Source organism: Coenobita brevimanus, chromosome 54 (genome assembly GCF_032717465.1).
Source record: "Coenobita brevimanus isolate Jiangsu-jjx chromosome 54, ASM3271746v2, whole genome shotgun sequence".
Lineage (NCBI taxonomy): Eukaryota > Metazoa > Arthropoda > Malacostraca > Decapoda > Coenobitidae > Coenobita > Coenobita brevimanus.
In genome coordinates this window covers 10,018,602-10,038,387 of record NC_137007.1, presented here as the reverse complement: position 1 = coordinate 10,038,387, position 19,786 = coordinate 10,018,602, and the positions used below count along the sequence as shown (strand labels likewise).

Below are 19,786 nucleotides of genomic sequence, written 5' to 3'. Positions count from 1 at the left end.
ACATCATATTCTATCGTTAATCTATTGTTACAACTCAACACTGAATATGGAGAGATGTCAGACTGGAGTAAAAGAGTATAGTGAGATGGTGACGCACTGGTGTGGATGGTGACAGACTGGTGTGGATGGTGACAAACTGGTGTGGATGGTGACAGACATGTGTGGATGGTGACAAACTGGTGTGGATGGTGACAAACTGGTGTGGATGGTAACAGACTGGTGTGGATGGTGACAGACTGGTGTGGATGGTGACGGACTGGTGTGGATGGTGACAGACTGGTGTGGATGGTGACAGACTGGTGTGGATGGTAACAGACTGGTGTGGATGGTAACAGACTGGTGTGGATGGTGACAGACTGGTGTGGATCTGGTGTGGATGGTGACAGACTGGTGTGGATGGTGACAGACTGGTGTGGATGGTGACAGACTGGTGTGGATGGTAACAGACTGGTGTGGATGGTGACAGACTGGTGTGGATGGTGACAGACTGGTGTGGATGGTGACAGACTGGTGTTGGCAGATCGGTGGCGGTAGATTGGTGGTGGTAATGATAAACTTGTGGTGGTGGTGGTAGACTGCTAGTGGTGGTGCCGGACTGGTGGGGATGGTGATAGACCAGTAGTGATAGGCTGCTGGTGGTGGTGACAGATTAATGATACAGTGGAGGAAAATACAGGAAAGGATGAGAACAAAGGAAGGAAAAGGCGGGTACACACACACACACACACACACACACACACACACACACACACACACACACACATACACAGAGAGAGAGAGAGAGAGAGAGAGAGAGAGAGAGAGGGGTGGGGGAAGCCTCCCCATTTTCACCCACACAGTGCAGATAATTTGTGTAATGGCCTCTGCCTCCACGCCAAAAGGAATGACACTGGAGTGGGTGAGGGAGTAGGGGAGCAGCGGGTGAGTGGGTGGGATGTTGGATGGATAAGGGTGGGTGAGGGTCTTGGGGTGAGTGAGTTGGGGGTAGTGGATGCAAGAGACAATTGGTAGGTGGGCGAGGAATAGTAAGTGAGTGGGACAGTGGGTGGGATAGTGAGTGGGTGGAACAACGGAGAGGGAGGGACGGGGGGACAAAAGTGTTAGTAGGGAAGGAATGATGGGATGTGGCGTAGCAGTGGAGTAAGGGTAGAGTTCGGAAAGACTCGTATTATGTAGGGAAAGAGCGATTGTAGGAGCAAGGCGGAAAATGAGAGACTGAGTGCGAGTGTGGGTGACAGGAGTAAGAGGAAGAGGGTTGTAGTAGGGGAAAAATACAGTGCGTGAGTGTGGGATATTGTTGTTATTGTTGCTTAATCCTGGTCTGTATGGCCAAGGGGACCCGTCGACCATAACTAAGCCAGTGCTTTTGTGAGGCCGCTCAACAAGTACACTGCAGTACATACACCATACACCATGTGGAGAACCGGCACCACTCGTGGTAGACAGCTACTCTACAGGATAAGACCAGGGTCCTTCCCCACGGTGAGGGGAAATATGGGGAGGTTTGGCTCACGGGTGGATGTGGCAGCTGCCCGCCCAAGGTGCACAGAGCCTCGTCAATGCGGGGAGTGTGGGTGAAAGGGTTAGTTTAGGAGTGTGGGTGGGGATGATGTGAGATGAGGTTGAGGGTGAGGGAGTGGGTGGCGGGGTGGGGTGGTGGAGAGCAGTGCGGGTGTCGGTAGAGATGATGCAAGGTGAAGGGTGAAGGTGTGGGTGGAAGGGAGGGGTCGAGAGCAGTGCAGGTGTGGGAAGTGATGCAAAGTGAAGGGTGAGGGTGTGGGTGGAGGGGAGGGGTGGTGGAGCGTGGGTGTCCAGCTGGAGTGTGGAGGTAACAGCATGATATTGCATGATGGAGACAGCCAGCCGGCCAGCTTCAGCATAACAAGTGTCAAAGGTGAGAGAGAGAGAGAGAGAGAGAGAGAGAGAGACTGTGCAACTGCAAACGCATTTTTGTGCATCTGTATCTGCTTCTATATCAGTCCATTTGAGGTCCATTGCAGGAAAAGACCTTGGAGGAGTGAAAAACAGAATGAACACTTCCTCATACTGGTCAAGTGCGAATTAGGAAAAGGTGTTTTCAGTGAAAGCGGTGAATGTGGAAGACGAAATGCTGAGTGTGTGTGTGTGTGTGAGTGTGTGTGTGTGTGTGTGTGTGTGTGTGTGTGTGTGTGTGTGTGTGTGTGTGTGTGTGTGTAAAGGGCAAGGCAGTCAAAGGACACGTGAACATTAACTCACCACTGTCTTTCTTACACAACCCAACAATCCAGCATTAAACAGACTCCAGTCATGATTAAATTCTCAGCAACATGACAGTGGCTGACATGAACAGGTTTTTATGCTTATCATTATGAAAATTATGCAGACTCATTTTTAAATAATCGACAATCAATATTTTTTTTCTTCAGTGAATCAATGCGGCAGAGGCTGAAAGGAAAAAGTAAAAGGAAAATCGTGACTGTAGACTTAACGATGAACAGAGTGAAAATGAAAGTTGTGTTCAGTATGTACCGGTATATTCAGTACCTCCCAGTGAAAATTCGGTAGTGCATGAAGTAGTAGGTTTTGTGGAATTCATCAGAACGGAAGAAAAGATTATAACTTCAATAGACAGATGTCCCACATACAGCAGCTCCAGTCAAAAGTTATGATTTTTCTGACAGGGATAGCAAAAAGATGGCTCCTCCTCCCCCTCCGCCCATCTAACTTTCAGCTAATGCCAGCAGGGACAGTACAAAAGGGATATCCAGCAGTATAGTTTAACTGGCATGAATATTAGAAAAGAGAGGATGGAAAACACACTGTAAACTGAACGCTCTGTTTCCATTTAGAATCCATATAAAATAATCCACAGCTTGTCGTTTTTAGGTGCGCAAGTACTACATCACTATTATTTCCCTTATCCATTATTCTGTATCCAAACCACTCCATATCTTTATAAGGCAATTAGACTTCTTCTTCCCTGAAGCCATTACGTATGCTCTGTCTTGTGTATCCAGGTTTAAAACCTTACTAACTTACAAAACTTATTTCAGCTGCAATAATTCCTTTCATCCACTTCAGTACCTGAATTTAATGGTCCTTTAGTCTTCGCATTACTTTGTTTATTTTAATGCACACATTAATATATACAGTATATTATGTTGTTCATGAATTATATCGATGTTAAATTAAGAGAGAGGTAATTCAGACGATCCCAAGTCTAGCAACAAAAACAATTCATAGAAGTGACAAGGAGAGTTGGTAAACAAATTAATATCGTGGAGAGTAAACTGCCTTTATCTTTTGAGGAAAAACGATTTCTCTTTTGGGTCATGGATAACAAACCTGAAACCGAACAAACCCCTCAGAACATACTGAAAGATTAGGAGGGCATGGAAAGACTAATGTTAAGGATTTTTATTGTAGAATTTAGCAGATAACAGACATCTTGGGTAATAATGGATCACCCATAAGGATAGAAGATGAGGAAGAAGAATACTTATAGCTATACATATCGGGTACACGAGGGACATTATGGTGCTTTGACTAAATGTTCCCCTAGAATACGACACACAACAGTCGAATGTTAAATCCTGGTGCCCATTTGTACTGATGGGTGTATGAACAGGAACGCAGTGTCCAGGAGTCTGACAGGCCCGAAAATGGAATGGAAGGGAAGCGTGCGCAGAGAATAAACTAGCGGGATGAACGACCGGGAAAGCAGCGTTGTCGGGCTGAACTGGAGTGGGATAACAACCAGTGTCAGAGTGGAAACAGGAGAGGTATATGTCATGCAGTGAAATGACAGTGGATGATAAGAATGAACACTTAATCATAATCAAAGTAATCATGTTTGTACTGTTCGTTGACCGCGTACTTGCATCGAACAGTACTAACCTAAACCTAAACCATGAAACCCTCACGTGCCATAACTATCAGCAGGCCTGTTATAATGCCCTTTTACTGTCCAGCATTACCTATTTACCAACATATTAGTTCAATGATCAGTTCAGGCCACTTTAGTTTCATTCAGGCCCCCCTCACATCCATTCCCAGCCAGTGAGGTTATTTCCCATGTATTCACGTCATTTTAGGCACTGTTGCACCCTTTTAGATTCATCACATCAGTTTACAATACAGCAGATGGATTAGGCGAATAAGAATGGGCGGTATGGGCTGCGATGGTGCTGGACGATGGGGCACAGCAAGACCAATACACACTGTGAGCTGTAGTGTTGGTGGTGGGAAGATGTGTGTGTGTGTGTGTGTGTGTGTGTGTGTGTGTGTGTGTGTGTGTGCTAGGATTACCATAGGAATCATCAGTAGTCCCTGCACTATTTTCTGGCGACGCGGTGAATCTAGACAGCTGAAGGGTTAGGGCTACATGGGGAGTGTAACCCCTGAAGAAATTTTAGAAATCTGTCCGGTTTGAGAGACATTTTGTGGCCACTGGAAATGCATATCTTTTTTACTCTGGCCATTGCAGAACAGTTTTATTTGCCAGCAGTGAGAGTTAAATACTTCATCCCACTGGTTTATTACAGTATTTAGTTGTTCAAATAACCGAGAGAAAAGACAAAGACAGCATAAGTGGTACAAATTCACCTATACACTGTTTTCCTCGCATCTCCATAATATCAGTATAGGGATTATTTTATAGCAATTCATTACAAAATTTCATCCACTCATCCATCACGTGACCTTGTGGTGGCCCATCAGGAACGTCAGTTGCATTGTTACAAATGAACGCATATATGCCCAGTATAGTCTCTCTCTCTCTCTGTCTCTCTCTGTCTCTCATCCTGTTAAGATTAATGTACCCTGTCTGGTTAGGTGCTGTACTTCTAGGGATGCATTAACAGCCCACATCTGTACGTCGTCTAGTATTTTCCTACTTACTTTTCAATACCATAACAGTCTTGGGATCATATTTACAGTTTCGGTGAACAATTAAGACAAGATTCTCTAAACGAGCCTTATCTACGGCATCTCTTAATACCTTCTTCACCCTTCGTTGTGCTGAGAATATTCCCTCAGCAGTATAAGCAGTAACAGGCAGGTGTAGAGTTTAGTTCAGCACACACTCGGTATCTGGCAGCATCTGTGCAGCTCACACACCCAGCTCTTACACAGCATGTTTGGGCCACTCATTTCAGACACAGCAATCTATTCCTGCCTCCGTGTCATGAGATTCGCCTTTCTAAGCATTTAAACTTGGCAGATCATTAGGATATTGCTCAACTCCTATCACAGGTGGGCCGCAGGGAAAATAAAGGAATATTACTTTGCTAAGGGGGTCAAATAACCTCTTTAATTCCCCTCTCCGGCTGTACCAAGTGAGTGTGTGTGTGTGTGTGTGTGTGTGTGTGTGTGTGTGTGTGTGTGTGTGTGTGCCGGGTGGTAGAGTGGGCGAGGGAAACACTCCAACACAGTAACACAACACACCCACTTTTCAGTCCATGTTATTAGACTATGAAAACCAGGCAGCAGTTCGTCTTCTCATGCCAGTGTAAGCAGAGTGACTGAGGCATTACAATAAGCACACACACACACACACACACACACACACACACACACACACACACACACACACACACACACACACACACACACACACACTTAGCTCAGTAAACACAGGCTCTCAGTTTAGAAGTGTGTTGGGGGGGTGTTCTGTGTTTTGGGGTGTAGAATGAAAATTATTTGCAATTCATCACGTGTAAGCGGTTCCGAGAGAGAGCGTTTGCGAAAAAAAAAAAAAATGTCAGCTTGGATTTAATACCGAGCTTTTTGTTATCTATTTGATGACTCAATACGGAGCGATGCATTAAACTGTGGTAGATGAAAAGTAAATTGAAAACAACAGGTTAAATGAATGGCCATCGAGGTTAATTACACACCCATCACCCGTTTTCTCCAGCGTCATGTGTTGTGCAGTTCTCTACACACACACACACACACACACACACACACACACACACACACACACACACACACACACACACACACATTTCTTAACTCTCACTCAGCTCCTACCAGTTTCTCTGTCTCTTGTCTGTCTAGTCCCTCGCTGCCTTCCCTGCGTCAGTTCTTTCTGGCCCTCTCCCACATACCACAGCTCTGCCCTGGCGGCCACACATCACAGCCCACCCTCTTCCACGCCGCCACACTTCTCAACCCTCACCAGACCCATTTTCCCTTCTCCTCTGCCACCCACACACACCCTCACTCACGCCCTCTGTTTCGCATATTACATTTTCCTTCTCCCTCCGCATCGTATACCATTAATTGGACTTCGAAAGATATTAAGCTCTTGATCTGTTAAATTACAAGGTCACACACACACACACACACACACACACACACACACACACACACACACACACACACACACACACACACACACACAATATGTTCATTATATACAAGGAGGTTTCTTGATTAATTAATTAATTAATTAATAATATTGCATAGTTGTGCGTTCTTTGCAGTCGTGTGGTGGGTGATCACTGGGCAGCGGGAGCGAGGAAAAAGATAGTTTCCCCTCTGCCGCATAGCTGTGCCCCTACTTCACTTCCCGTTTTCTGTGTGGGGTGAAGGTGGGTATTATTACCCATTACATAACCGGGCAGCGGTGTGTGGCGGCACTCCACACAGCACCGTTAATATAATGGTCAAAACTTTTGGCATAAAACAACCAGAAAACGGCAACACGAGGAACCTGACGGGCCATAACCAGTCTCACCATTATTCCCCCGTCACCACAGTACCGTTAACAACATAGCTTAACTCAGCTAAACTTTCATCCCCAGCGGGATTCGAACCCGCGGCCTCTGGATTAGAAGTCCAGCGCGCTATCCACTGCGCCATGGGGACTTCTAGTAGCAGGGCATGCTTCCCACGAGAATTTCTAGCATACGTGGAAGTTAGCAGTGTGGATTATTTGTTGTTTCACTATGGTTATTAAAATGTAAATATTGTAGTGGAAGTAGTGAGGCAACGTGAGGCGCGAGAACCAGCTGAACGAATTATGATGACTGATATGCTAAGAATGATGGTAAAATGAATGATTGTAAATTAGGAAGGTAAATTAGAGGAGGAACACAAGAAGAGGCGACTGAGAAAATGGGAATAATAATAATAGGCTTATAATTAAGATGGTGAGTGAGATGATGTGAGTGTTCAAGAGTATGATGGAAAAGATTGTACAGTATGAATGGTGATGACTGAAACGATGAGAATGATGATGAGTACGGTGGTGAAATGACGGTAAGCATGATGAAACTGATGATGCTAATGATGAGGATGATGTGATGATGAAAGGTGATGTGAATGATGAAGAGTGAGATAATGCTAATGGTGGGTAAAATGAAGATGACGATAGTGATGACGAGTGAGATGAAGACGGCGATGAGAATGATGAGAATGACAATGTGTGAGACGAGGAGTAAGATAAAATAAGATACATAAGATGGTGAGTCAGCAGTGTGTTGTGTATATACTGTCTGGCTACACCTCACCCACGTCTAGCACAGTACTTGACAACCTCCCTCAGCACTTCACAGCACTTGCCAACCCCTGACAGCACTCTCCACAGCACATCTCACGCCAGACCCGTAAGCAAGACAGCACAAGCTAACTGGTACGCCAAAACACAAACGGACAAACGTTACTTCCCTGCAGGCTACGTCAACCTACACAAGTGAGAAGGAACAAAGGGAAGTAAAAACACGAAGGGAAATAATTATGCAAACGAATGGGAAGTGAGTGAAGAGTGGCAACACAAATGGCAGGTGGCAAGAGGAATGGGAAGGAACAACACAAATGGAAAGCAATTAAATAACTTCACGAGAGAAGGAAGTGAACGAAAAATATAAGGGAGTAATCTTGACTAGGAAGTGAAAATACGAATGGACAGTATTACGGGGAAGTGACAGCATGAATGGGTAATGAATGGTAAGTGGGAAGTAACAAGGCCAGTGTGATGGGAAGCTGTAGCAAGGATGGGAAGTATCAGCTGTGGAAAGATAATAATAAATGATAAACAGAGTGTGGTAGAGGGTAAGAGGTGTGCAAATAGAGAATTAAAAAAAAAAATGAACTGTAGGAGAAGGCAGGGATAGACTGGGAAAAAATAGAGACGGGAGGAGTAAATGAGAGGAAGAAAGTAAGAAGAAAGGGGAATTAAGAGGAGAAGAGCAAGAGATTTGGGGAGTAAGAGGAGGAGAGAAAGGGTGGAGAACAGAAAGAGGAGGAAAGAAAGAGAGAAGGAAAGTAAGAGGAGGGAATAAGGGAAGGGATTAAAATAAGGAGAGAAAGAGAGAAAGGGAAAAGACGAGCAAAGGGAAGTAAGAAGAGGAAGGAAAGAGGAGAGGACATGAGAGAATGAGGGGAGGAGGAACTTAAGAAAAGAGAAAGAAAAGAGGAGAGAAATAAGAGGAGGAAGGAGTGGACGGAATTAAAAAGAGGGAAAAAGGATGGAAGGGAAGCAAGACGAGGAGAGACAGAGAAGAGAAGGCATGTAAGAGGGTGAGGAAAGAACGGAGAGGAGAATAGTGACATTAAGAGGGAGACGAAGAGAAAATTAGGCTAGGGGAGAAGAAAAGGATGAGAAAAGAAGAGTATGAGAGAAAGAATTAGGGAGAGAGAAGAGAGAGAGGGAGGAGAGAAGAGGGGAGGAGGGAGGTGTTGACAATCCGTAACCTCACCCCTTATATCTCTCTCTCTCTCTCTCTCTCTCTCTCTCTCTCTCTAATGAATGCAATGGGGACAGGCCAGGCAGCAGTAAAAATGGGCTGCGAGGCATGAGAGAGACGGCGTGTGGAATGAAAATGAGTAACAAACATCTTGAATGAATACTGAAGAAATGTGGATAAATCAGCGTAACGTGACAATGGACTAGCGTGAGATGTAAGGGTGAATGGAGTAAGGGTGAGTGGAGTGAGGGTGTATGGAGTAAGGGTGAGTGGAGTGAGGGTGAATGGAGTGAGGGTGAGTGGAGTGAGGGTGTGTGGAGTAAGGGTGAGTGGAATGAGGGTGAATGGAGTAAGGGTGAGTGGAGTGAGGGTGTGTGGAGTAAGGGTGAGTGGAGTGAGGGTGAATGGAGTGAGGGTGAGTGGAGTGAGGGTGTGTGGAGTGAGGTTGAGTGGAGTGAGGGTGAGTGGAGTGAGGGTAAATGGAGTGAGGGTGAGTGGAATGAGGGTGAATGGAGTGAGGGTGAATGGAGTGAGGGTGTGTGGAGTGAGGGTGAATGGAGTGAGGGTGAATGGAGTGAGGGTGAATGGAGTGAGGGTGAATGGAGTGAGGGTGAGCGGAGTGAGGGTGAGCGGAGTGAGGGTGAGCGGAGTGAGGTTGAGTAGTGTGAGGGTGAGCGGAGCGTAGGTGAGTGGAGTGAGGGTGAGCGAAGTGAGGGTGAGGGGAGTGGAGTGAGGGTGAGTGAGGTGAGGGTCATTGGGGTAAGTGGGGTAAAGGTATGTGGAGTGAAGGTATGTGGAGTGAAGGTGAGTGGGGTGAGGGTGAGCGGAATGAGGATAGGTGGAGTGAGGGTGAGTGGAGTGAGGTTGAGTGGGGTGAGGGCGAGTGGAGTGAGGGTGAGTGTAGTGTAGTGTAGTGTAGTGAAGTGTAATGTAGTGTATTGCAGTGCAGTGTAATGCAGTGTAGTGTAGTGTAGGATGGTGCAATATAGTGTAGTCTACTGTAGTGCAGTGTAGTGTAGTGTAGAGTAGTGTAGGATGGTGCAATATAGTGAAATGTAGTTTACTGTAGTGCAGTGTAGTGTAGTATAGTGTAGTGTAGGATGGTGCAATATAGTGGAGTGCAGTGTATTGTAGCGCAATGTAGTGCAGTGCAGTGTAGTGTAGTATACTGTAGTGTGGTGTGGTGTGGTGTGGCGAATCGTAGTGTAGTGCTGTGTTGTGCAGTGTACTGTAGTGCAGTGCAATGTAGTGGAGGGTGTTCTGACATAGGGTGGTGTAGAGCAATGTGGTATAGTGTAGTATGACGTAGAGAGCAGTGTAGTGTAGTGCAGTGTATTGTGGTGTGGTGTTATGTGGTGTTGAGGGCAGTGTACTCCACAACAACAACGGTACCTGGCGTTCACAGCCCCATGCTGCTCCAGCCGCTGACTATTAAACTCCTTTAAGACTTGCATAACAACGTATGCTGTCTCAACTAGCCCTCACAAATGTGTACATATATACGAGTATTTATCTATCTGTCTATAAGTATGTATGTATACGGAGTGTTTGGTAGATAGAAAAATGGATAGCTATTATTATCTTCTTTAAAACCCGATACAAATATGAACTTACAGTAAAAAAAATATATGATATAGATGCATAAAGTCGATACCACAAGAGGAAAATACAATTCACTGTCTGCTCTGCTGCCGTGTATTTTCCCTTACCAGTTTGTGGCGTCATACTGGTTATGGTTTTCCTCATATTTTAGTGGGAATTTTCCGTAATATTCCTAACTCCGACATCACTGGAGTCTGCAGCAGTATCGCGGAGAACGCCAGCACTTTCTGTGTAATGGTCAGACATTTTTTGTATTCTTGTTTAACTTTTTTATTTGGGTGAACAGCTGGAAGAGTTCTCTCGACTTTTTACTCACTTGACGAGCATCTCTCTGCCAAGCCAAGCGGTACATCTTGAATACACACACACACACACACACACACACACACACACACACACACACACACACACAGAGGCACATACACGAAGTGCTATGAACATTCACAGACACTTTGAGACTATGCATACACACATATAGTACATACTAACACATCCTGATAGCTAAAGCAAACAATAAACTTTCTCTTACACACACACACACACACACACACACACACACACACACACACACACACACACACACACACACACAAGGTCGTATAGTAAGTGGCTCTGTAGCTTTCGTATTACCTCTTGTTTGACGATTTAATTTGAGCAATTATTTTATGCAAAGAAGAAACAGTCCAAGGCTGGAAGTTGTAGAAAAGGTATTTTCTTTGGGGAAAATGAACAAAAGAAAGCCAAATTCAAGATCCGTTCATTTCGAGATGCCTGGATACATTGAGCTTAAAAGATTAGGGGACATAGGCAGAGGGGAAGGCAGACTAGGGAGGACAGTTCCAGAGCTGATATGTTGCATAGATGAAGGCCTGAGAGTACTGGTTAACTTTTGCATGAGAGAGTTTACAAACAGAGGGTGGAGTTTGCTGTCAGTCGGGTGCCATGTGCCCACCGTACTGGAGAAGCGATGCAAGCAAACAGTTCAAAATAGTAGAGGCCATGGAAATAACGATACATGTTAAATAAAAATGCAACACTGCAAAGAAATGGAGGTTGAGAGGAGTCAGTAAGAGGTCAGCTGATTAGAGTATTTTTGTTTTCTATTCCACCCTGTTAACAAGATAAGTATGTGGTGAGTGTCCCCCCCTCCCCAACACACATATTCTTAGTATTAATGTCCTCTTTCATGGTATCGATGCAGACTATTGATATAAAAAAAAAAAGAAATTAGTTACAAAAGAATCTTAAAATGTTATTCCGGAACATAAAGTCGAGGGCCTTAGTGCCCATGAGCCGGGAAGACAGTTTCCGTTCATCTATCCGTTCGTGTGTGTGCACTCCAGCGGCCGCGATGGTGGTTGATTTGGACGAGTGAGGTATCAGGGGAATCCTCTCTATCTGACAATGAGCCCTCGCCGGAGTGGCCAACACGCCCAAAACAACGTAAAGGTTACGAAAACCAAAAATATCTTTATATACAAGAGTTTAGGTATGACATTGGTATCGCTGGAAAGGACGTTCTAAATGTAGTAATTTTATTCCATCATCACAATATTGATGAAATCCAACAGAAACTACCAAAGAAAAAGTACAGATAAAATGAAATAGATAAAAATAAAAATAAATACGTGTCTGTGTCGCTAACTTACGAGGTGATGGAGGCAAGCAATGAGGTAAGCAGAAAGGTAGGTTGTTAGGTAGGCAAGGAGGTAGATAAATCGGTAGGAAGGCAGTACGAATTAGGTAGACAGGTAGGTAGGCAGGTAGGCAAGGGGGAAGGTAGGTAGAGAGGATGTTACGAAGGTTGGCAAGGAGGTATAGGTAAAGGCGCAGGGTGGCAGGGAGGCAGATAGAAAGTAGGGTGGGTGAGTAGGTAGGCAGGCAGGTAAATAGGGAGGTTGGTAGGGACACAGGGAAGTGCGTAGATGGGCAGGCAAGCAGGGAGGTTGGCAGGGAGGTAGTTAGAGTTATGGGCAAACAGAGGAGACAGGAAGGGAGTCGGGTGGATAGATAAATAAATAGGAAGTGAAATAGCAATAGAGGTAGGATAGGAGGTAGGTAGTAAGGAAGGTAAGTAGTGAGGTAGGAGAAGTACGGTAAGTAGGTAGAGAAGTAGGTAGTGAGGTAAGAAAGTACGGTAAGTAGGAAGGTAAGGGGGGAGGTAAGCAGAGAACAGCAACAAGAAGTGTAAGGAATAATTTGCAGCATAATACCTCCCAGTTAACGGATCACAGTGTCTAACAGAGTGGGTGCAAAACTTAAGGGCATCGCCTAACAAAGATCTACTGTACTCGGCAAAGATTACACGAACTTTTGCCTTCGGACCCCCCGTGTATCACCACGTAGCCAGTACTCGTATATGTAAAATGCACTGTTAATAAAAATGTGGTGTGAGGTCTTCTGTGGCACTAGGTATAAGGTCCAAGTTCTCCACACACACACACACACACACACACACACACACACACCTGGCCTCACTAATGCTGGATGTTTGCAGGGAAATCACGAGTGTTCACGCCACCACCCTCGTTTGACGGTGCGGGGAAGGTGTGTGAGTAAGGTGTGGATGTTGGGGGTGAGTATGATGTGTCCACGATAAGAGATGTGATGTGTAGGGTGCGTTGTGTTGGTGTGGGTGTGGGGTGGGATGTGTTGGTGTGGATGTGGGATGGGATGTGTTGGTGTGGATGTGGGGTGGGATGTGTTGGTGTGTGTGTGGGGTGGGATGTGTTGGTGTGTGTGGGGTGGGATGTGTTGGTGTGGATGTGGGCTGGGATGTGTTGGTGTGGATGTGGGATGGGATGTGCTGGTGTGGATGTGGGATGGGATGTGTCGGTGTGGGTGTGGGGTGGGGTGTGTTGGTGTGGATGTGGGATGGGATGTGTTGGTATGGGTATGGGATGGGATGTGCTGGCGTGGGTGTGGGAATGGAATTGTTTGTGTGAGTGTGGGATAAGATATTTTTGATGGGGTTGTGAGATGTGATGTGTTGGTGTGGGTGTGGGGTGGAATGTGATGGTATGGATCTGGGGTGGAATATATTGGTGTGGTTGAATGTGTTGGTGTGGGTGTAGGGTGGGATGTGTTGGTGTGGGTGTTTGGTGGGATGTGTTTGTGTCGGTGTAGATACTCTTATTATGTGGGACGTATGTGTGTGAAATAACAGAAACAGATGGGAGTCAGATGTGGCAGATGTGGTTATAGGTGTAGAGACGTGTGCCATCTAAGAGCAGGTGTGGGTGTAGTGAACTGTATTATGGCGGGTAAACATTGCTTCATGGTGGGGAATGTGAAAAGTGGACGTAAGGTGTGGCAAGGTGGAGGGTGTAGAGATGGGCGGGGTGGGCTGGGTTGGGTGAGATAGGTCTGTGGTGACTCGTTTAAATTCTGGTGTGGAGTGGAGTAGGTGTGGGGTGGGGTGGATCAAGGGACATCTGGTGTAGGGTGGGGTAGATGTGGGGTGGGGTGGATGATGAAAGAAAAAAAAAAGAAAGGATATAACTGACATTCAGACAGTACCACACTTGGATCGTTCTATAAAACTTGTGCCACCTCAACAAAATAGAATGGTCTTGTCTGAGCCAGAATAAAGTAATCATATGAGCCAAGCACAGCGAGGGAGTTACTGAAATAGTTTAATAACAATGATGGTATATATCTATCAAGCCACCCAGATCACCCCACCCAGCAACACTGATAAGAAACTGGTACCCGCCTCTCCTGCATCACCACACGCCACAGCATCACATCATCTGCTGTAGGTACTGAGGCATCACCTTACACCACGAGTAATATGGCTAACGAGATGCTCGGCGTCATTATAAAGCACTTCTATTACAGAACACCTGAAGTAATCCTCAGACTTTATAAGTAACTAGTCTAATCACACCTAGAATATTGTGTGCAGTACTTCTCCTCAAATCTCAATAAGAACGAAGACAAACTCTGTAAAATATAGCAGAAAGCCACTATGGTCACATCACTGAGATATTTGTTCTATGAAAGAGTCTGAAGAAACTAAATATGTTTCCTCTACGCCCCCCCCCCCAAAGAAAAAAGACTTAGAAGGGATATCATACAAGTGCTTTCAAAACTTAAATTCGACGACGTCAGTTATGAAAACTGTTTGAAAAAAGAATGATCCTGCAATTGGAAATAAACGTATGACCTCAAAGGTAGGAGATTTAGCATTAATATAGGGAAAAATACTTTAATGTTTGCGAAGTGGAACACTAGAATTCGCTGCCACCAACAGTTGTTAGTGCAAAAATAATGGATTCAGCTAACACTCGGCTAAACCAACATTTCGACACAAGAGGCCACAAATACCTGGACATTTTTTATTTTTTTCCAAGTCAAGATAACATGTATGCAAACGACTGTGAAACGACCGATTAATCATGAAAACATTCTGCTACTGAGTGTTTCTTTCCCAGAACTGTAAATTAGATACAGCATCATAGATAGTACTTCCTCTTCTGTCTTTCTAGTAAAAATGCCTGTTTTTTTTGTTTTTTTAATAATTATGGTGCTCCCCCGCCTCCCCTTCCCCTCCTTTTATTTTTTCCTGTTTTTTTTTTTTTTCGGAGAGGGCAGTGAGTGAGGGAGAGCATTCTTCTTCTTCTTCTTCTGTTCTTACGTCCTTTGTTTAAATCATCAGTGGAATTCATTTTAACCCCAGCAAATGACCTCATCACGGGTTACTACGCCCATAACACATCTCTCAGGCTGCTGTGACACATTCTAAGCCCCCCCCCCAAAAAAAAAAAAAATAATAGTAATAATAATCTGGCGTTGGCAGGAATAGAATGCAACAGTTGGTCTAAGCATGGGAGAGTTAAACCATCACATGACACCAGCACATTACATCATTATAGTTATGAAAGCATTACATCACACCAGCACATTACATCATTATAGTTATTAAAGAGTCACTAAATAAAGGGCCCCAAATTAAAGAGTCACTAATTAAAGAGTCACAAATTAGTTATCACTTGAAGTCACTAATTAAAGTGTCACAAATTAAAGATTCACAAAGTTGTCATTAATTAAAGAGTTACCAATTAGAGTCACAATTAAAGAGTCACTGATTAGAGTCAGTAATAAGAGTAACTGATTAAAGAGTCATTAATTAAAGTCACTGATGAAAGAGTCACTAATTCACGAGTCATATTTAAAGAGTCACTAATTTCACCTTTAAATCAACTTTCCCAAGGTCGACTAGTGACTTGACCTAAAATTTTTGATGAAAAAAATTAGGTCTGAAATCACTTCCCATTGACATTACCGCTCTCAGCATTACTCCGGAACCAGACCTGACTGTGCAGAAGCCATATCCCACTCAGAAGAGGAGCCTACGTAGCAACTCTTCTCAAAGACTTGTTTTGCATATTACACCTTGATGCTCACCTGTATTCTAATTATATCTTTCTGACATTGACATACTATGCATCGGTAGTACAATTAAGAAAATTAAAGTGTAATATGCCAAATAAATCACTTAAGGAAAGGTGTTCGAGAGCTCCCAAGCAAACGAGCCCCGTGCCGGTATTCTAGTCAACTAAGGGTGCGTGTTGCAAACTCTTCCTTTAGGACAGTCTTTACATGACATGTCATGACCTACCATTATACCCGCACTCACGAAGCGACAGGGGGGTTTTATGTTTTACTCGATGCGCACGTTTATGAGAAAAATAACCCATGCATTTTGTGTCCGATCTTAGCCAAACTTGGTGGAACGGGTTAGGGTCAGTCAAAGAGTAAATTTATCTTTTAGGAGAAAAAAAAAAAGATTAAAGACGAAGATCGCACACACAGGTCAATGTCTGACCTTGCAAGGTTAGCGGAAACAGTTTATATCCAGTTTACACAAAATTTAGCGAAAGAAATGAGGGTAGGTAAGAACAAAGGAATTCGTGTTTGAGAACATTCAGTCAAAAGTCAAGGTAGCAGGTCAAGGTCAAAGTTAGATCCATGTGTCGGTCTGAACAAAACAGTTACACCAATGTTTATAAGTTGGGTGAAACTTGGTAGAAGGGCCGAGGATCACGCAAGGGTTAATTAGCAATTTTTTTTAATACACGTAATAAGTCAAAGGCCAAGGTCAAGGTCACATGACAAGTTCAACTTAAATAGTTTATATTCGATCAGATCACCTTTGTGGAAGAATTTAGGGTGAGGCAAGGATAAAAGGATTCGATTTTGAGAACAATCTTTCAAATGACAAGGTCACAGGGAGAGGTCAAATGTCAAGGTCAATTGGCAGGGTCACTTTAAACAATTGTGATCTGATTTCGGCCAATTTTAGTGGAAGGATTAATGGGCAGGCACGAATGAAATCATTCGATACTGAGGGCAACCGATCCAAGGCCAAGGTCACAGGGCAAAGTCGAAAGTTTGGCCAGCAGGTAAAGTGTCAGGTGCTGGTGCTGCACTCTGGGTGTTCCATCTTGTTCTCTTGTGTTCTCCTTACGTGTTTTGGGGACTACCATCAGTTGCACAGATAACACTTAGATTAGCATGTCTTGAGTAGAAAGAAACTGGTAAAGCACAGGTGCTACAGAGTGTCCCCGGCATACCACAGTGTTAGTCAGGGTAGGTACTTAATCCCTTCACTATGATGACGTAATTTTATACATCCTACCTGATAACTCCGCAAGATTTTATTCAGCGTAACTGAGATCTGAATTGTAAGGGTAAATGAAGGCTGTAGCTAATTCTTTATGTGTGTCCCGGACTGAATATATTATTTGTGATTAGCAGGACTAAAACTGATACAAAAGGCGCCATCGGCCAGATGGGGTTCAGCATCGCCTCCCTGTGATAGCACGACCATCATAATTTCCATGTTATTACCTCCGCCGACGAAGCTGGACGGAGGTTTTATATTCAGCCCTGTCTGTATGTGTAGAGGATATCTTAAAAACTTGTTATCGGATTCCAATTAAATCTGGTGGGTAGCCGGGCAGGACGTAAACGAAGAGTTAATTAGATTTTGGGGTGAATCCGGATCCAATAGCAAGAATAAATTTTAACCTTCATTAGTGTTGCTGGAGGTATACTTTCTCTGAAGTTGTGTGACGGTGAAGACTAAGATTGTACAACTAACGGACTGTATGACTCTGTAGAGTTATTCGTCTGGTAGGAAAAACGAATACAGCCGTAAATTATACATTTGTATTGGTGCTGACGGAGGAATGCACTACCTGAGTGCTTTCAGGTTATCATTGTTTTGCTTTATATTTTTACCAGTTTCTGTCTTATTAACTATCATATTTTGGGGACAAATAAATTCATCTCTCTCTCTCTCTCTCTCTCTCTCTCTCTCTCTCTCTCTCTCTCTCTCTCATAATCCTCCATATCCCTCTATTTATCTGTGTATCTATTTTTTATCTTTCTCAGTACCAAGGAGTTTCGTATCACTGCTATATCTGCCAGAACACAACTCATGCCGCCTTGTCAGACAACCGCCTGTTTTCTGACGAGGTAGTGGCCACGCAGACACTGCGGGGGTTGTGCACGAACATTATCAGGAAAGCCAAGCACAATGGAGTGGAGGTGTGTTGGTTGGTTAGTTGGTAGGATGGTATATAGGGTAGTAGGTGAGAGGATGAGTGGTTGATAGGTTAGTCGGTAGGTAGGTAGGTCAGTTGGTAGGATGGATGGCAGTTAGGTTGACTGATGAGTATTGTGTTGGTAGGTAGGTAGGTAGATAGCCAGGTAGGGTGAAAGGTTAGTAGGTAACAGATAGGCTGGTTGGTAAATTAGTTGGTTGATTGGCAGGTGGATGAGTAAGTTGGATGGTAGGTAAAAGGTGTGAGGTAGGCCAGTAAGTACCGGTAAGTATATCGACGGACCGATAAAGAGAGTTGGTCAGTAGAAAGATTGAAAGATAAACTGATAGTGAAAGACATCAGATGGGTACACACGGAGAGAAAATATAAACAAAAAGGTAGATATTATGAAGAGATAAGACATGGCCTTCACAACAGTTCCTCTTGGCTGGAACTGCTATTGGCTACACTGCAAAACTGACGGAAAAAATAGACAAAAAGTAGTTCGATTGAAAAAAAAAAAAAAAAAGATGTATGAAAAGATTACCCTTGACCTCTGAACGTCACTTCAGTCTCTCTCTCTCGCGCGCGCACGCACACACACACACACACACACACACACACACACACACACACACACACACACACACACACACACACACACACACACACACACACACACACACACACACACACACACACACACACACACTATATGAGCTCTCAGCTCCCTTCCGGGAGGGTAACAGCTGACGATCACGACCATCAAGTGATCCTGACCGACCCGGTGAATTACGACCCGGTGAATTACACACACAAAACTGATCCTCTGGATCAGTAAAGGTTGCCAGGCTGGATGTGGACAGGATGGTGAAAACAGTGTACAGTGTATGTGAGTAAGGCTGAGGCAAGAGGAGAGCGTGGAAGGCCAAGGAGGTCGTGGTTGGGAATAGTAAGTAAAGGTTTGAATAAGTGAGGTGGGGAAATTTATTTTAAAAAATGAATACTGGGGAGTGATAAAAATAGATGGATTAGGTTTGTATGAAGATCCCCTAAACCAAGTCTATATCTCAGTTTTAATACGACAGTCAGCCGAATCTCTCTGTCCCAGTAGCATTCTAGACACACTTTTGTTTGGATCATCTAACCTGTGACATGGAGTCAAAAATTTCAAACTTGAATGATGAGTGGATAGTGTGACCCATTTCGTTGGGCGTTCCCACTGACTGTCCTAATTTTGTACTTTCCCAATCCTATTTTTAAATCTCTTCCAACCAAGTTGTCAGTGAGTAATGAGACGATGGTGACGATGATGATGATGATGATGATGATGATAGTGATGATGATGAATTAAGAATAATATATATTTATAAAAGTTTAGCTTGCCACAGCACTTGGAGGCTGACTAGTGTGTACCGTTTCCTGTCCCCATCAGAAGCTAATGTCATTCCTACAAAAGAACCTCCCCAACAGACAGTGATAACGGAATACGTTATTGTGGACGCAAATGAAATGGGTCAGAGGCTGTAAGCAATGGACAGACGGACATATAGACAGAGAGAGAGAGAGAGAGAGATGGACAGATTATACAGTGACAATAGTAAAAGATGTATAGGTAACCGAAGACTAGCGGAGCAGGAAAGTGGGAAAAATACTATGGACACAGGTAATAAGAGAAACACAAATGGAGTGAGAACGCAATGTAGAAGAATCGGTGTGTGAGGAGAAAACTGAACAGAAACATTTGAACACAGATCCTTTGTGAGAGGTTACATATGAGAGAGAGAGAGAGAGAGAGAGAGAGAGAGAGAGAGAGAGAGAGAGAGAGAGAGAGAGAGAGAGAGAGAGAGAGAGAGAGAGAGAGAGAGAGAGAGAGAGAGAGAGAGAGAGAGAGAGAGAGAGAGAGAGAGAGAGAGAGAGAGAGAGAGAGAGCACTATTTGCGTTATTGAAGGAACTAG

General features: G+C 44.2%; 1 non-coding gene across 1 annotated transcript; it reads right to left on the bottom strand.

The window, feature by feature from the left end:
• Positions 1–6,779: 6,779 nt before the first annotated feature.
• On the bottom strand, positions 6,780–6,852 carry TRNAR-UCU (transfer RNA arginine (anticodon UCU)). Its single transcript has one exon. It is a non-coding gene; the product is annotated as a tRNA-Arg (tRNA).
• Between the last annotated feature and the right edge of the window lie 12,934 nt (positions 6,853–19,786).